The following is a 19,682-nucleotide window of genomic DNA, read 5'->3' on the forward strand; positions in this document are numbered from 1 at the left end:
ACCATTTAAGGCCATTCAAGTGCTGTTCAAAGCATTTTCTTTCAAGTATGCTGCTCTGTTAAGTGAATCGATTGCCACAACACACTGCCAACGCACTCGGTACGGAGAAGCTGAGGTTTTTTTGTTTTGTTTGTCATATTTTTTGCATGGCTAGACCTTTTCCCTCCAGAAGTTTTGGTGAATTTTATATTTAAACATCAAGTTTAAATGCTCGTTAAATAAAATTGAATGGAAAGTGAGAATTTGTTTGGAATTTTTTAAGCTGATATTTGGTCATTGATAAATAAAGGAATTTAGAATATTTGCATTTAATATAGAAATATTTTTAAATTTAACTGGTTTATAGTACTAGTAATTCATATATAGTATATTGCTTTATAGAATTCCGTACGGTATATGAAGACCGATGATAATGTTCGCCTCTTTCTATTGAGTACGTCAATCCATTTGTTGCTAATGCATATATTGCTTTTTATAGAATCCAACAGGAAATCAGGGAAAGAAATCTCAGTCAAGCAGATGGAGACACAAATCCTCTGAGCTTTCTCAGATCGGTCAGTTCCCTCCAGGGTTGTTTGGAAACAATGGATTCCAATACAGGGCATATTAAAAAGTTATTTCGGGGTGGTGTTAATGATGGGCAGACCAAAAAGCTGCCACTTCTAGGCAAATGGGAGCTTAGCAATATTATAGGGTGCATCACAGAGCAGGGTTTAAGATCATAACTTCAGAAAATAGGAAAAGTAGATTCAACGGAATGCAAAACATGCACATAGGCTGATGAGACGCTAGAACATTATGTATGCAAATGCCCGGCATTCAGCCGGATGAAACCCAATATATTCAACGACTCTGAATACTTTAAATTAAGAGATATTGTGCAGCTGGTGTGGAAGTGAAAATTGTCTTTCACCAAGTCCACTGGACTGCTAGTTAAGGCTTAAATTGGCTTATTGATGGCCTTTGTCCGGTGGCCTGCCTTTTCATCCAACCAACCAACCAAAATATATAAGACAAGATGATATATGGTATTTAGAAGGTAAACTTAGTAATTTAATATTTTGAGATCAGGATTTTACCAAATTGATAAGCTTCCCTCCTTGCGAAGCTAAACGGTTGTTGATACGTCTTTAAAGTAGTGTAGCCATTTACTGTAGAGATTCACTAACTTAGATATGGAGCTAAATTTGGCAATGGTTGACAATGAGGTAAGCTTGCTTTTAGACGTGTGACTTTGCAGTAGTCAATGAGCGAAACACTAGGGTCACTACTGAGATAGCAATGTCAGAAAATACATTTTAAATATTTTTTATCAAATTAACTGACTCAAGATCTACTGACCCTTAAGATAAGTTATCAAGGGACCAATATATATATATATATTTCTATCTTTGTTCGTTTATCTTTTTCTCTCTCTGCTCTTAGATCCCAGCATTTAATTTGTTTTAAACTGAGGTTGAATTTTTAGAAAAACTGAAGAATTAACGGCCGCAAGATTTGTAATATACATTGTACGTACTTAAGCGTTTTCACTTAAATTCTAATAATTTTAAATTCTAAATAATTATAAAATTATGTAATGACTTTTACGAACAGAAAAATTGTATGTCTAGAGTATATATATAAGTTTTGATTACCTCAAACACTTTTTCATAATCTTCATATATACAAGTATTATGTTGGCAACCATTTTAACACAACACATGGTCTCCGCTATAGTCCCCATGTGCAAACGTCAAAACCACCAAAATGCGAACAAACCATGGAAACAGCCATGAAAGAATGTCAATCACAGTTTGACCCAATTGAAATTCATGAACTCAATATTACTTTGGGCCAATAAAACTAAGGCGACGACCAAAAGTGTCCGCAAGCAAAATAATAGCAATGTTAATAAAGCTCCCCTGTAGAAAAGCGGCAAGCTATTAATTTAAAATTATCTTAGAAATTAGCCGTGGTGTGGTTAGAAGATGGATTGCAAAGCAACTGCAAGAAAACAGAGAGCCAACAGTTTCAGTTTATCATCAGGCAGGTGTGAGTTCTTCCGAGTATCATAATTGTAAAGAATATGAAAATACCGACAATCTTTATTTAAATTTGAAGGCATTGTTGTCTTGTTTTACGGTGTTTTTTAAAGTTATTAAATACCGTATCTGAAAATTTGTTCAAATAGTTATTAAAATAATTCAGCTAATAAGGCAAATATATTAGTACTTCCATTTTTTTTTTGTTTTCGCGTCTTGAAATAACGGTATTCATCAACTAATCAGTTGAATAACACACTTTACTATCAATTAGTAGTATGGATCTTCAGAAAAAGTGTATGGCTGAGGATGACTGAAGACAGCTAAGCTTCGCAGACTTTTGCAAAGCCAAATTCACGAAATAAAAGAAGAGTAATTATAAGTTTCGGTTTGACCAAAGGTAGAATACATAGGCCGCTATATATATTTCTGGACTAGGCAACACTAAGTGTTGCCAGGTGCAATCTGACATTTCCATTGGAAAGTTTGACATTTTTTACCATAACATCACTCAGAACGTTTTGTCATTTAATCGTGAATTGTTTTATTTACAAGGAATTAAAAAATTCATCTCGGCCAAAAAATGGAATTAACTCGTGAACATTTTCGTGCGATCATTTTTCACAGCTTTCGACGTGGATTATCACGACAAGAGTGCATCGATAAACTAAAAATCTTTGTATGGCTATGAAGCACCATCCTATAGCACTGTGAAAAACTGGTACAACGAATTCAATCGTGGCCGACGCTCGCTCAAAGACGAATTCCGTGAAGGTCGTCCAAAAACAGACGTTGTGCCAGAAAATATCGATGCCGTACGTGAACTGATAATGCAAGACCGTCATGTAACATACCTTCAGATAGAGGCATGCCTATGCATTTCTCCCACCAGCATACATTCGATATTGCATGAACACCTGGCCGTAAAAAAGGTTTGTTCTCGTTGGATCCCGCACAATTTGATAATCGCTCAAAAAAGGCTTGTGTGGATTGGTGTAAAGAAATGCTGAAAAAATACGATCGCGGTGCTTCAAAAGACGTTTATAAGATCGTCACAGGTGACGAATCATGGATCTATGCGTATGAGTCCGAAACAAAACAGCAATCGACCATATGGGTCTTCCAAGACGAGCCAAATCCAACGAAAAAAACAAACATTTTCGTTGATAAATATGCCTATTTTCATTATTAGGCCAGAAATATATATAGCAGCCCTCGTATCCTTAGATATATTATACTGTGATCCAATTGAAGGGTGAATTTTTAATTTATACTTCGCGTGTTTTTTGAATCGCTAAACTTCTGTGAGTTGGAGTAGATTTATGCTAAATTTCACGCGAAAATATTTATTGATATTTGAGGTACGCGTCGTTTTGTGATCATTTCGCCACATTTTCAACTAATATCGTGTCGCAACCACCGCATTCGTCTGATTTACGAGTACCTTCGTGTAACTTTTGACTATTTCCCATGTTCACTCCGAGAACATCGTTTTGACTCAATTGAGGATATAAAAGCTGAATTGAAGACGGCTGTGATGGCATCACGAAGGAGGATTTGTCCAAGTGCTATGATGACTGGAAAATTCGTTAGCGGGAGGGGCTTACTTTGAAGGAAATTAAATGGACAAAATTCATCTTTCCATTTGATCACAGTAGTATATATGTATGTATATATAATAATATTCCATATAATTTCTTGATTTCGTTCGGTTAGTTCGTATGGTAGCCGTATTCTATAGTGGTTCCATCAACACAATTTCTTCGAAGACTGCATTAAATTAAATTATATTAAACAATTACCCATCGCAAATTTTGAGAAGATATCTCGCCAAAGCAAAAAATTGCTTATACAAGCATTTGATTCCGATCGTTCACTTTGTATGGCAGCTATATGTTAGAGTTATCTAATATCGGCAGTTCTGGTAAGTTAGAAGCTTCTTGGGGAGAAAAGGGTGTGCGTTAAATTGATTATCAAAATAATGATTCGGTTTCGGGAAATGTTGCGCGTAGTCATCCTATATTCGGTCGATATAATCGCCGATTTTAACAAGAAAATTTTGTTCACCGCCGAAGCCAAAAGCCATTACTATCACTGTTTAGTGTGTTAGTATCCTATATGCACAAAGCGAATCATTGCACAATATTTCGTCAAAAATGAGTCTGGTCATAATGACACACTCAATGAGGAATGCTGTAGAAACTGGATTAAAAGCTTTTTCGTGTCTGAGTAGAAACATGGTGATGTGAGTCACCTTTGGTTTCAACAAGTCGATGCTACATGCTCTACAACCAACAAAACAATCAATTTAAAGAAGAAAACTTTTGGTGAGTGCGTTATCCTTGTCGTGGGCCTGTATGTAGGTCTCCCCGATCGTGCGATTTGAAAATGCTAGAACATAATACGAGGGCTGCTATATATATTTCTGGCCTAATAATGAAAATAGGAATATTTATCAACGGAAATGGTTTTATTGTTTTTCAAAATATTCTCCATCAAGATTTATACATTTTTGCATGCGCTCAAAACAATTTTCGAAGCACTTTTTCCACTCCGATGGAGACACCTCCAAAACATGGTTTTTGAATGCTTCAACAGCATCTTCTGGCGACGAAAATCGTTGACCACGTATTATTTTCTTGATGTGTGGGAATAAAAAGAAGTTATCAATTCGAAAAAGGCGCTGGTTTAAGCCGATGTGTGAGAGCTCGCATTGTCATGGTGCACAATGATTCGTCTTCTCTTGTTTGTTTTATCTTTATAACAAAGCTAAATATTTGGCCAATATTTTATTCATTTTGTTTCTTCTTGAAAATCACATGTCTAAAAAAACACCCTTTATTAAAGCAATACGAATAGTATCATAATCTGTGGGGATAAGAGAAAAATATTTTACTTACCAAACAGACGTTTGAGGCCAGAATGAAGATAATAATATTATTAAAGAGGTAGGGAAAGAAGCCTCTCCACTTGCAATGATATGCGGCTTTGTGTGGTGCGAACGCTTGGCAGGAGCTTATGGCTAGCGAGAAGGATATGATGACGTTTAGCGACAGACCTAACACAATTGCCCTGCTGCGTGTGTTAAAGACGACACTACAAACACACACTTACACATCCATACACCGGTATTTAATAATTTGGTGTAACGCGTGGGCAATATCGTATCAGTAATGGCGCAGCGCTAACTGTAACAGCTGTTTATAGAACCGATTAGGTTGCCAAAGCAACTAAGACCATTAGTTTATGTAAATATGAGCATTTTTATGAGTGTGCATGTATGTATATTATGAGTTGCATTTGTTATACCAGTTACGGGCACACGTACTCAAGTACATTCATATACGGCAACATACGTCAGTTATATTTATATTTTGATTACTCGTACTAAATTTTCAAAACACTCTCTTTATCTGGTATTTTGGTATGCACAGTTGGTGCAGCTGCAATAAAAATGATGCGGTGAGCTAATTTAATATTTTTTATGAATTTTTCGTACTTAAATTTTTTTTTTCGAAACTTTCCAAAATTGATTTTCTATACAACCGCGTTTTATATATTCACTACTGATTACTCAACAAATCACCGAAATCGATTTTCACACACTCATATGCAGCCGCACTGCACAAGCGTTGGCAATAATTTTAGCCTTTGCCAGCGAGGAAATAAATTGATTAACACACACACACAATCCGTCGCACACACAAACACATATACCGATTTATAAAAGCGTATCTTGGAAGTTGGAATGTGAGCATCGTAAGAGCTATAAACAAAGCACCACAAATCGCCGTAAAACCGTCAATACATTTTTATTGAAGCACTGAGGTAGAGGGGAGAACGTAACGCTAAACGACGCACAGTAATAATACTAAAAATCGCATTGAAATTGCCGCAAAGGGGGAAAAATACATAAATGTGCTTGCTGTATACACACACATATATAATTTTATACTCCCATCTTATGTGCTCCCATCAATAGTCCATTAACGCCACCATTGATGCTATGAATTGCGTGCTGTAAAATAAGAAAAACAGTGAAACTTTAAATTGACCACTCATCGTTCTGACAGCAGTCATGAAAGGGGGAAAAAGAAAAACAAGATCACAACAAAAGAAAAGAGCGTAATAAACTGTGAGACTGAAGTTCGTACGAGTTGTGCGGTATGGGTTTTGCAGTGAAAGAATGCAGGGGGTGCCGTTGGAAGGATGCATTAGCTTTATTGAAGATCTTAAGGGCTCATATATGCTTTCACGACAATTTCCTTTCTAAGACTCGATTCTCTCACGACTCTCATGACATTATCGACAACCACTGCTAACAAAAAAAAATAATTTTTCATGTCACCGCAACTGTTCCAATTAAATATATAACGGGTGATTTTTTTGAGGTTAGGATTTTCATGCATTAGTATTTAACAGATCACGTGGGATTTCAGACATGGTGTCAAAGAGAAAGATGCTCAGTATGCTTTGACATTTCATCATGAATAGACTTACTAACGAGCAACGCTTGCAAATCATTGAATTTTATTACCAAAATCAGTGTTCGGTTCGAAATGTGTTTCGCGCTTTACGTCCGACAAATTTTGTTCAGCGATGAGGCTCATTTCTGGTTGAATGGCTACGTAAATAAGCAAAATTGCCGCATTTGGGGTGAAGAGCAACCAGAAGCCGTTCAAGAACTGCCCATGCATCCCGAAAAATGCACTGTTTGGTGTGGTTTGTACGCTGGTGGAATCATTGGACCGTATTTTTTCAAAGATGCTGTTGGACGCAACGTTACGGTGAATGGCGATCGCTATCGTTCGATGCTAACAAACTTTTTGTTGCCAAAAATGGAAGAACTGAACTTGGTTGACATGTGGTTTCAACAAGATGGCGCTACATGCCACACAGCTCGCGATTCTATGGCCATTTTGAGGGAAAACTTCGGACAACAATTCATCTCAAGAAATGGACCCGTAAGTTGGCCACCAAGATCATGCGAATTTAACGCCTTTAGACTATTTTTTGTGGGGCTACGTCAAGTCTAAAGTCTACAGAAATAAGCCAGCAACTATTCCAGCTTTGGAAGACAACATTTCCGAAGAAATTCGGGCTATTCCGGCCGAAATGCTCGAAAAAGTTGCCCAAAATTGGACTTTCCGAATGGACCACCTAAGACGCAGCCGCGGTCAACATTTAAATGAAATTATCTTCAAAAAGTAAATGTCATGAACCAATCTAACGTTTCAAATAAAGAACCGATGAGATTTTGCAAATTTTATGCGTTTTTTTTTAAAAAACGAGCTCAAGCTATCAAGCTCTTAAAAAATCACCCTTTATATATATATTTGTATTTTATAAATTTGACAGCTGTTTGTGAATTATGTCATTATGTGTTAAGCAACTTTTTTATTGTAAAAAAATTAATAAAAATTAGGAAATCGAAGTTGTTATTTCCGAAAACATGAAAAAAGTCCACAAAATTATTTTGGATGGCCGTGAACTGGATATGTTCGAGCTAGCAGGCACTTTAAAGGTATGAAATGAATGTGTAGGTCATATAATTGACGAATATTTGGATATAAGAAAGCTTTGTGCAAAGTGGATACCGCGCGATCTCACTATTGACAAAAAATAATGATAAGTTGATGATTCGGAGCAGTGTTTAGAGGTGTTCAAGCATAATAAACCCGAGGTTTAACGTTCACAATGTGACAATGGATGAAACATGGCTTCACTGTTTCACTCTGTAGTCCAATCGACAATCATCCAAGAGGACTGGACACGATGAACCCGCGCCAAAGCATGGAAAAACGCAACAGTCGGTTGACAAGGTTATGGCGTCAGTATTTTGGGATGCGCATGTAATTATTTTCATTGAATACCCTGAAAAGAGAAATACCAGCAAAAGCGACTATGCATAAGGACCGTTTCAAGGCGAAATTGCCGAAAAAGGGCCGCATTTAAAAAAAGTGCTGTCTCACCAGGGCAATGCACCGTGTCGTAAGTCAGTGAAAACGACGGAAAAAATGTATGACTTGAGCTTAAATTGCTTCTAGATCCACCGTATTCTCCAGACATGAACCTCAGGGACTATTTCTTGTTCTCAGATCTCAAAGCACAAATGTGATATATTTCTAAAAAGAGATGCCATCGAACTTAGAAGGCAATAATAAAGTACCGGAACAGCTCAGACTCATTTTTTGTAAATGAGTAAGTACCACAGCGTTTTGTACATAACGTGGAGTAAATTTAAAGTCTTACATCAATTTCCACATTAAAAAAAAAACCTCTGAATCTGACGGTTATAATTACAAACTCATTAACTTTGTATCGCCGCTAATATAAATAACCCCAATATATTTTTTACGCTTTGAAGTGGCAATTAAACCGTTACGTAAACCGTACTTAATTAAACGTTTTAGGTCCAAAAGGATATCCGGCAAATATCTGCTGGTGCGATTGCCCACATGCAAGAATGTATGCATGTGTGTGCAATTTATGCTTTCATGTGCCGCGCACGTGGCATTTTACCCTAATAAACAAGCGTATGCGCCTAAATATAGGCAACAGCGGCGCTAAGAAGCAATAACAAGCGCCAAGTAAGGGTTAAAGAGACTGAAAAATAAAGGAAATTGACGACAACATCCTGCAGCTTATGAATATATGCCCATAACCTACAAGCACATTCAAGTACACACACACACATTTTAATATATGTGAGCCGCACAATATGCCACGCATGCCAGCACAAATATAGCGCAGTAAGCGCGGCCAAGTGGGTCGTTTGGCTTCATTTGGCAATGCTCAGCACTCTCGCTTAATGTCGTGCACGCTTACACGCACATACATATATACACAGTCACACACAAAGCGAACGCGTAATTTATAGACAGCAAGTTCAATTCTTTGTAAGCGACACTCGGCCGTCCATTATATGTGCTTGGCCGACCGACTGGCTGACTGTCGCCAAGTGCGCATCACAATCATACACACACACGCGGAAACAGCATCATCACCGCCATCATGATTGTAGTAGGACAGCTGTAACACTAAGCGTGAGTAGGTCAGCGCTTGTCCTTTGCGGCGCTGCGTCCACAGCGGAAATTTTCACATTTCACTGATTTCCGTTATTTTTTTTCGCACCCCATAATGCAACCAATGATTTAATATTCAAACACAAAACAGTACAGCATCACACACATTTTATTGTTGTTTATTTACACAAAAGTACTTTATTAATATTTTTTACTTTTTACTTTTGAAAAATAATTTTTTACAAAAGCTTTTTTTTTAATTTATTTAATATTACGAAAAAAAAATCACGAAAAAAGAAAAAATCACTACTTTTTTACGTAAGAAGTGTTTGAGTAATATATTGATATTTTTTTCAGATTTCGTCTTAATATTTCCAACTATTTAATCGCTGATTTCCGCTTCCGGCAAACGTACGCGTTGCTGCTTACTACGAAACTGACTGCATTGCGAATGTGTCAATGTGTTTTCAAATATACCGTCTATTCAAATATACACCATAAAGCCGACGACGAGCATATTCGCGACCTACTCCAACAACAAATTTTTGCAACGCTCAGCCAAACGAACTTGTTTAGTTAACACTTTGTACCGTTATATGTTCACTAACTATACATATGTTAAATTCAAAACACAACACGTTTTCTTGCAACAAGTTGCATGCAACGCTGGGGGTTTGACTTTGTTGTTGGAGCAGACAGGCAACGTGGCGTGACGAAAACTGTGCCTCATGCTCACCTAATACATACTAATAACTAAAAACATATATACAAGTATAAATATGTCCAGTGGTATATACAAGTATGTAAGAAGACAAACAACCATTTGCTTAAAATGTTCATTTCAACAGCTGTAGCATGTAGTACACAAGTGTAAGGCTTTCATAATTCACAACATACGGTACTTTGCTTTGCGCATGCGCCATAGCAAGCTTTGAAAGTATTCCCTCGCTTTTAGTCAGCAGTTTCTTTTACCGTAACTACGCTTACGGTAATATATACGTGTAATAAGCTTTTTGTGCAAAACCTGTGTACTCACAATAAAGGAAACATATAGAATTTATAGAATGAGTAGCCTGTAATTTTTCGTAATAAAAACGATAAAAGTGTACTCGTACAAAACTTAGATCAGGATGAAAATTTGCGTTAACATGCCTCAACTACTGAAGAGACGTGAGCTTCGCAAAATGTGAAGAATTTTGAGCAAACGATTAAACTTACAGAGAACGTAAAGAACAGTTAAATTTTCGAAATTCAGCACGAGTGTATTCCTAATTAAAAATATAGCACAAAATGTAAAAACAAAAACAAGACAGCAAACTGCGGTTGAAAAGCTGATTCCAATCATTTAGTCCAGTTTCAGTTTATGTGACAACTCTATGGTATAGTGTACAGTTTCTCCGAAGATTGTACCATTGTCTTAAACAGTTCTCCACGCCAAATTTTGTGAGGATATCTTATGAGATAAAAATGGCCTATCAGAGTAAAACACATTTGACCAAATTCATTCTCTTTTTTCTTTTTCAACAAAGTTTCATTCCAGGATGATACACTGGTTATAACCACCCACCTGTTTTTGGATATCACTTGCTTAATACGATTTGTACTTTGCTTTAAAATAGGCTCTAGTTTCGGCGATTGTATTAAACGAAACTTTTTCCTAGCAAGCATTCTCTTCAGATTTGAGAACAGAGGTAGATGCTGAAGTAATTCAAGGATTATTAGCATCGTTTTCACTGACTTAAGCAACGGTACACTTGGTGAAAGAGCACTTTATTTTTCTTCAAATGCGGGCACTTTTCGAAATATAAACAGTACCATAGCACTATGTAATAGTCGATATTGATGGTCATTCTTTTTCAAGGTAGTAAAAAAAAAATGAATCACATGCCAAAATATAGACGCCATAACCTTGCACGCCGACTGTTGCCTTTTTCCATGCTTTGGCGCGGGTTCATCGTGTGCAGTTCAGTCGCATCTCTGTCGATTGGACTTCGGAGTGAAATCATTTTGCTTGTAGCTCATTTCATCACATCTGGACTTAGACAGTGATCAGAAGCTCGTCATCAAAAAAAAGGTCTTGCTTCAACTGCATTTTTTTCCTTCAAAAAGCAATTATCAACCCGCCAAATTTCTGTTGCCCACATTTTGGCGCTTAGTTTTAAGTGTTTGAGCTATTATTATTCTTAAATGTTCTACTAGAAATAAACGCTTTACCAATAACAAAAAAATACAGTCAAGTTTTTTTTTTTTGGATTTTTTGTAACCTTTATATCTTTAATATACTTTGGAAAGGATATACTGAAATTAAATCGACAGAAACTTTTTAGGAAAATTTTTTGCGATATTTTGGCTATCACGTTATACTTTAACCTACCTACATGGGAAGTATTTCAGCGTCTCCTTCATGTCCACCTTCCAGTACGTTCTACATGTATCATCCTTAATAATGCCTTAAGACTCATGTTTTATGTCATTAAATTATTACCTGTGACTAGGTCAACAACCGGCTTTACGAGACCGTGTGAGTGAAAAGCATGCGTATTTTCCTTTCAATCCCTTGCACATGAACTCGGCGATTCTGCATGCTCCTAAGACAATTCATATCACCCATGATCCGTCTGTTAGGTCTTAATGCAATTTCATTGTGTATTGTATTAGTGAATTGATTATTCCTTAAACTGGTTCGGTAGCCAAGCGGATGGCTCTTGTAGCAATCTCATCAGATATTTCGTTTCCCGGAACGCCCTTTTTATATATATAATTTTTTTTTTTTTTATATATATATATAAGGTATATATAAAGCCACTTTCTGGCAGCCACTATATTTACTCCATCCCTGTTTCTAAGTACATCCTCTGACGCAATTCAATGCGAGATTATAGTTTTATTGCAATTGCAGCTTGGCTATTGATGTAATATATATAGGGTGATTTTTTAAGAGCTTGATAACTTTTTTAAAAAAAAAAACGCATAAAATTTGCAAAATCTCATCGGTTCTTTATTTGAAACGTTAGATTGGTTCATGACATTTACTTTTTGAAGATAATTTCATTTAAATGTTGACCGCGGCTGCGTCTTAGGTGGTCCATTCGGAAAGTCCAATTTTGGGCAACTTTTTCGAGCATTTCGGCCGGAATAGCCCGAATTTCTTCGGAAATGTTGTCTTCCAAAGCTGGAATAGTTGCTGGCTTATTTCTGTAGACTTTAGACTTGACGTAGCCCCACAAAAAATAGTCTAAAGGCGTTAAATCGCATGATCTTGGTGGCCAACTTACGGGTCCATTTCTTGAGATGAATTGTTGTCCGAAGTTTTCCCTCAAAATGGCCATAGAATCGCGAGCTGTGTGGCATGTAGCGCCATCTTGTTGAAACCACATGTCAACCAAGTTCAGTTCTTCCATTTTTGGCAACAAAAAGTTTGTTAGCATCGAACGATAGCGATCGCCATTCACCGTAACGTTGCGTCCAACAGCATCTTTGAAAAAATACGGTCCAATGATTCCACCAGCGTACAAACCACACCAAACAGTGCATTTTTCGGGATGCATGGGCAGTTCTTGTACGGCTTCTGGTTGCTCTTCACCCCAAATGCGGCAATTTTGCTTATTTACGTAGCCATTCAACCAGAAATGAGCCTCATCGCTGAACAAAATTTGTCCGAAAAAAAAAAAAACCGAACACTGATTTTGGTAATAAAATTCAATGATTTGCAAGCGTTGCTCGTTAGTAAGTCTATTCATGATGAAATGTCAAAGCATACTGAGCATCTTTCTCTTTGACACCATGTCTGAAATCCCACGTGATCTGTCAAATACTAATGCATGAAAATCCTAACCTCAAAAAAATCACCCGTTACATTAGCCTCGAAAATCAAAAGTTTAAGAATATTCTGAAGCGATTTGTTCTAGGAGATATTTATTGAAAGAATAAAATTAGATCGAACCGCAAATACCCTCTCAAAGCTGAGCGCTCAGTACATGTGGTGGACTCAAGAATATTCAGCTTTTAAAAAACCTTTACTTTATTGCAGAGAGGCGACTAACAGACCCAGTCGATATTGATATTGGATACTTGAGAATAGTTCAAAAACTCAAGCGTGAGACAACTAATACGAGTTTTATAACTCAAACCCTGCTATTCAACAATACTAAATAACGGCATGCTTTTCTCGCTCTCAAAAGCTGACATAAAAGCGCACCAAGCCGACAAGTGATATTTGTACTTGATCATATGTCTCGACCTTGACGGCATCGCCGAGCAATAACTCCTACTGTATATACATATGTACACCACAAGACATGACCAGTACTGTGCTTGGCAATCAATATTACAATAATTGTGTTCTTGCTGCAAACGCCTTCGTTGACGTTGCCACCACAGCGAGACTCCAAACAAATGAGTAAAGAAAGCAATCAAGTGATGGTTGGGTGTGTAAGTTAATGTTGGGTCACTTTTGTTTTCGTCTCTTATTTGTCTTTGTTTTTCGTTTTGAGAGTAGCTTGCTTTTATTTGCTCGATTATTTAATTTGTTGTTGTGCTTTTACTGTTTACTTTATGATGAAAATGTAATTAACATTCGTGTCAATATTTGCGATGCCATCTTCACCTCAACCTATGCGAACAAGTGTTAAAGTGCAGTGTTTGTATGCATGTTCGGCATCGATGGAGATACGAAGCAGCGTGTACGCGGCAGCCGCCAAGTTATTTGTGTCTCCGTATTACTTAACGATTCACTGTCATCATCAGATGTGATAATTACCGCACGACCTCATGCGACCGTGTGATGGCGTATAGAACCACAGAATGTATTCGCATTTTTCTTTGGGGTTTGGACCTTTCATACCACTATAGCACACTAACCGAATTTCGTTAAAGCGTTCCCTGGCATGCACACATCTAAAGCTTAAGATGTCCTCTTTTATACATATTATTGTTGCGTTCTGTCATCCAAAAGTAGAATTGCCCAAGGTTGTGTACTTTAGCAAGAAACTTAAATTGGAAAAAAACTTCATAATATTTGAACTACCCACAGACCAAACTACGAACCCGAATTTCTGATGTCTGCTGGAGAATACCTGCGTTGTTGTAGTATTTATGCTGCCATTGTTACAACATAGGAAGCTTTCGAGCTAACGTCGAACAAAAATTTAACAAAGTATTTGTGTTTCCAATGTGGTACTTCATTAAAAATGGTATCACTGTTGACTTGTTGACTAGTTGATGTTTCAGTTTTCTTATCCAAGCCAGTTAAGTCTCATAACCCTTAATAAGAAATTAACATCTCCTTACTTTTGTCTGGTTGGAGATTTATCTAAAAGTAAAAGACAGGAGGTCGTCAATAAAGGAATATTTCGGCTGCTCACATAATTATAGTACTCTTTGACTCTTTGGTGTACACTGAAGGATTTTTCCTCTCTAAAACAAGAATCGGTACACCAACCCACAAGCCAAATTGTTGCTATTTGGATCATTTGGTGCGGATTGATATATGGCGGCATCATCGGACCTTATTTATTTCGAAATGAGATAGAAAATGTCATTACCAGCAATAGCGAGCATTGTAACACGATGTTAACCGACTTTGTTCCCGGATTTGGAGAAATGATGCGGACGATCTCTATTTCCAAGAAAAGCTGCGCTGCCTCATGTTTCACGTAAAAATATTGCGTGCAAAGGTTTGGCGGCTTGATAATTTCGAGAAATTAACCAGTCAAACGCCTGGCAGGAACATGCGACTTAATGCCTCTAGATTATCTTCAGGGGGTATTTTCAAGCAAAGGCTTACGCCAATTAACTGGCAATAGTCGAGGAGCTCGAAGACAACATTTAGCGCACTATAGCCAACATTCCGGCTGAAATGTTGCACTGGGTCGTCGAAAATTGGCGCAGAAGGGTGGAGATATAACATTTTAACAAATCATAATTCCATTTGACCAAATTTCAATGATTTTTTTAATTTTAACATCACGCCGTTCCTTATACTTATTGGACTGGCCGCTCATAGAGCAAACTCATAGAGATGAGACATTACCCATTATTGAAAGCTTTTTCTTTTTCTATATTGGCGGAGACACCGCTTACGCGATTATAGCCAAGTTAACAACAGCGCGCCAGCCGTCTCGTCTTTTCGCTCCGTGGCGCCAATTTGATATTCCAAGCGAAGCCGGATCAGAAGACCTCCTGGTCCTTCCAAAGAAGTGGAGGTCTTCCTCTTTTTCTGCTTCCCCCGGCGGGTACAGCGTCGAATACTTTCAGAGCTGGAGTGCTTTCGTCCATACGTACAATATCACCTAGCCAGCGTAGCCGGTGTATTTTAATTCGCTGAACTATTTCAATGTCGTCATATATCTCGTACAGCTCATCGTTCCATCGAATGCGATATTCGCCGTGGCCAAAGCGCACAGGACCATAAATCTTGCGCAGGACCTTTCTCTTGAAAACTCGTAACGTCGACTCATCGGTTGTTGTCATCGTTCAAGCCTCTGCAACATATAACGGGTGATTTTTTTGAGGTTAGGATTTTCATGCATTAGTATTTGACAGATCACGTGGGATTTCAGACATGGTGTCAAAGAGAAAGATGCTCAGTATGCTTTGACATTTCATCATGAATAGACTTACTAACGAGCAACGCTTGCAAATCATTGAATTTTATTACCAAAATCAGTGTTCGGTTTTTTTTTTTTTTTCGGACAAATTTTGTTCAGCGATGAGGCTCATTTCTGGTTGAATGGCTACGTAAATAAGCAAAATTGCCGCATTTGGGGTGAAGAGCAACCAGAAGCCGTTCAAGAACTGCCCATGCATCCCGAAAAATGCACTGTTTGGTGTGGTTTGTACGCTGGTGGAATCATTGGACCGTATTTTTTCAAAGATGCTGTTGGACGCAACGTTACGGTGAATGGCGATCGCTATCGTTCGATGCTAACAAACTTTTTGTTGCCAAAAATGGAAGAACTGAACTTGGTTGACATGTGGTTTCAACAAGATGGCGCTACATGCCACACAGCTCGCGATTCTATGGCCATTTTGAGGGAAAACTTCGGACAACAATTCATCTCAAGAAATGGACCCGTAAGTTGGCCACCAAGATCATGCGATTTAACGCCTTTAGACTATTTTTTGTGGGGCTACGTCAAGTATAAAGTCTACAGAAATAAGCCAGCAACTATTCCAGCTTTGGAAGACAACATTTCCGAAGAAATTCGGGCTATTCCGGCCGAAATGCTCGAAAAAGTTGCCCAAAATTGGACTTTCCGAATGAACCACCTAAGACGCAGCCGCGGTCAACATTTAAATGAAATTATCTTCAAAAAGTAAATGTCATGAACCAATCTAACGTTTCAAAGAAAGAACCGATGAGATTTTGCAAATTTTATGCGTTTTTTTTTTAAAAAAAGTTATCAAGCTCTTAAAAAATCACCCTATAGAAGGACGGAAATAATAGAGTTTGTTTTTTGATCGTCGAGAGAGGACCTTGTTCAATCTAGAGAAAGCAGAACTAACGGCGCGTGTTGAGGCTGATAATATCTATATCATTGCCATACGCCAGCAGCTGTACACTCTTATTCACCATTATTCGAAAGAGCTAATCCAAAATTGTTTACACCAAACAGAGTCCTCACATTGACACAATATTTATTGTCCTTTTAGTACCAAAGCGAATAGCATGAAAACCACAATGGCCACTAACAAAAATTGAGTAAATTAAAAAAAAAAATGTGTTCGGTTGCTTGTTAAATGGACCATACAATTGCGGAATTGCAGAAACTTGGAAACGAAGTCAGGCCAATTTGCGGATCATTATGTGCAGAGCATCTCCGGACACCATGTTGCAGCATAAGCAGAAGTTTTCGCCATTCATTTTGTGCTCAGAAACATTTATACATTTGTATATGGAGATTTGCGTTTTTGGAGAATCAGCCGTAGCAAAACATGATAATATAGTGCACATCTCTCTTTCGCAAGAAAAACTGCACATGTGGCATATACAAGTGTATATTTGTTTTCTCATTGTTTTATTATTGGTAAGTTTTTATACCCTGAACAGGGTTATATTAAGTTTGGATTTCATTGATACACTCACTTACAGTTTGTTTGACTTTTTTCTAACCGTAAATTGATGAAGCCACATGTGAAAATTTTAAAGTGATTGCCTCAAGCTTAAAAAGTATAGTTTCGAAGAAAGCACGTTTGAAAATTCAGTAGTCGGCCTTCTTAATACTCTACTATCTCACTGTTGAAATTTTCCAACCATATTCAATTACCAAAAATTTCCAGCATATCCTATGAAAGGTCTAGATTGGACTTTTAAAAAAAAATTTTTTGAAACCATCGCATGCGATGCTCCCGTTAAGAAAATAAAATCTTCTATTTTCTGAAAATTTTTGTAACGTGTTAAATTGATTACATATCAGTTGTTTTGTTTTATTTGTCTTTTTCTTAGAATTCGATATTTTATTTTTTTATATTATTAACCATTTTATTCGGAATTGAACATCAACTAAAGAGAGTTTTTTGCTACTTTTACACTTATGCAGATATAAAGACACGAAGCACAATCTTGAAGTAGTTTTTGCTCCCCACTGTATGTTTAAATGACACGATTGCTTCTGCTTCGGTGTAGCTCCAAAAAACCATCCATATTATTCAATACGAATGCACACACTACTTAGCGAACAGAAAAAGAGGGAGACATATTGGGTTGTCAAAAAAGTATTGCTAGTTGGCGCTGAAAGCGCGTAGTTCTAAATTTATTCTTCGCATCGCTTTTTGGAATGCTCATTTCACGCGCTAACACGTGTTTGATTGATTGTCGTTTCTTTTAAGTCGTTCGTGAGTTATAGCGTCGCAAACATGGAGCAAAATAAAGAGAAAATTCTGGATATTTTACAGTACTACTACGATAAAGGCAAAACTGCATCTCAAGCCACCTATAAAATTTGTGCAGTTTATGGACCCGATACAGTTTTCATTCCACCGCACAACGATGGTTTCAACGTGTTCGTTCTAGTGTAGAGGTGGTCGAAGATGCGCCACGCTCCGGAAGGCCTGTCGCCGAAAATTGCGATAAAATCGCTGAATTGGTCGAAAGAGACCGGCATAGTAGTCATCAAACCGTTATAAACCATTTGAAGAAGCTTGGAGTCACTAAGAAGCTCGATGTATGGGTGCCACACGAATTGATTCAATAAAAATATCGCAAGACTTTTTTGACAACCTAATATTTTAATGCATTTCGGAACTTTTTTTGGGAAACTTCGCTAATATGCCAAGTACTCTACAGAATTATTTGCCGAAATTTTATTAAAGCATTTTAAGTCAAAACCTATTAATATATATGTTATGAGGTCGCAATAGAAACCTCACAACAAATATTCAGTAAAAACACTGCGTATGAGTAACCTCAGGTAGCTAGCGCTGAAAAGTATATTAAAGGCAGCATGACGTATGAGTAACCTTTGGTATTAGCAAACATTAGAATAATCAGGTATAATTTCAATAGCTATGAAAAGTTATACTGCTCCGAACCTCAAAAATATGGTGTGTGTATTTAGCAATAATTTTGTTTGCTACTTTTCGCTCAGAAGTTAATTTATCATTTAACTGGTGTTTGCTCGATTAAAGCGTTAATCAATTGGAAAGAGAACCCAAATTATCGAGCATGCTGATGATGTTGCGGTAACTGTGATAGGAAAAAAAAATTAAAGATACCGCGTTAAGGATAAAGGGCTGGCTAATGGCTGAGAAGCTAGAATAACCCTAAAAACGGAAGCAGTGCATTCCGTACGATGTCGCACGAGACAGCTGGAGTCATAGTGAGTATCATGCTGCCGAGCATAATGACATTAGCGCTCAAAAAAGTTTACGAAAACTCCAGAAGCATTGGAAGACGTCTTCAAAAATAGAGCGAAACTAGAACAATTTCACTCTCGAGCTCGGTCAAATAACTCGGTTTTATCCTATATACAAAAACTAAGCTGAAAATAATATACTGAATCTGAAACTTCTGCGGAAGAGCCTTTGCCCCAAAATAGTAAAAGTCAATTTACAATGAACATATGTCAGCAATTGTACTTGAATGTCAATAAAATGCGCTTGGCGGGCACGAAATAATAGCGAACCGATGTGATTTGGGTGTCAATTGAACAATTTATCAAGTGTTGCCGTCAATCGGGCGTGACCGAGCAATAAAGCACGACAAGCAGCAGCATGTTAACTCGATTTCGATATGAAATTGTCTGTGGTGCTATTTGCCGTCCACAAATGACCGCATAACAAACTGGCTGGTGAAAATAAGACGGCGAGCGGGAATATAATGCCTAACCGCCGTCGACATCGCCACCGAGTAGTCTAGACACAAACGAATGCGGTTAAAAAGTGTCCTGGAAATTGGCTACATATCTAAGTACGAGTATATAATAAAATGCAAATAAATGTTCGGTGTAAGATGCTGAAATTTCAATATACCCTCAAGAATTGGAAAATCGGACAAGGCTATGATTACTTAAATTCCAGTGAAACAAATAAAACACTTTTGTGCCAGAAGTGGAGTTGGAGAGCTGAAGTGGGCTTAAAAGCGAAATTAGCTAGTAGAATATAGTGCGTAGCATGGCATATAGAGCCATAAATT

The 19,682-nt window shown here is 37.5% G+C and overlaps 1 protein-coding gene and 1 long non-coding RNA gene across 2 annotated transcripts in view; both read right to left on the reverse strand.

The window, feature by feature from the left end:
* Window positions 1–16,472, reverse strand: part of LOC125777757 (uncharacterized) — a 32,390-nt gene extending 15,918 nt beyond the window's left edge. Inside the window, exon 1 of the long non-coding RNA XR_007422383.1 lies at window positions 16,319–16,472. This is a non-coding gene — a long non-coding RNA (uncharacterized LOC125777757). The remainder of the gene's footprint in view (window positions 1–16,318) is intronic.
* The window catches only part of LOC125777750 (uncharacterized), a 207,735-nt gene that overhangs the window by 10,328 nt on the left and 177,725 nt on the right, over window positions 1–19,682 (reverse strand). The gene's annotated exons all lie outside the window — the stretch shown is intronic.

The sequence above is a fragment of the Bactrocera dorsalis genome, chromosome 3 (genome assembly GCF_023373825.1).
Source record: "Bactrocera dorsalis isolate Fly_Bdor chromosome 3, ASM2337382v1, whole genome shotgun sequence".
Taxonomy (NCBI): Eukaryota; Metazoa; Arthropoda; class Insecta; order Diptera; family Tephritidae; genus Bactrocera; species Bactrocera dorsalis.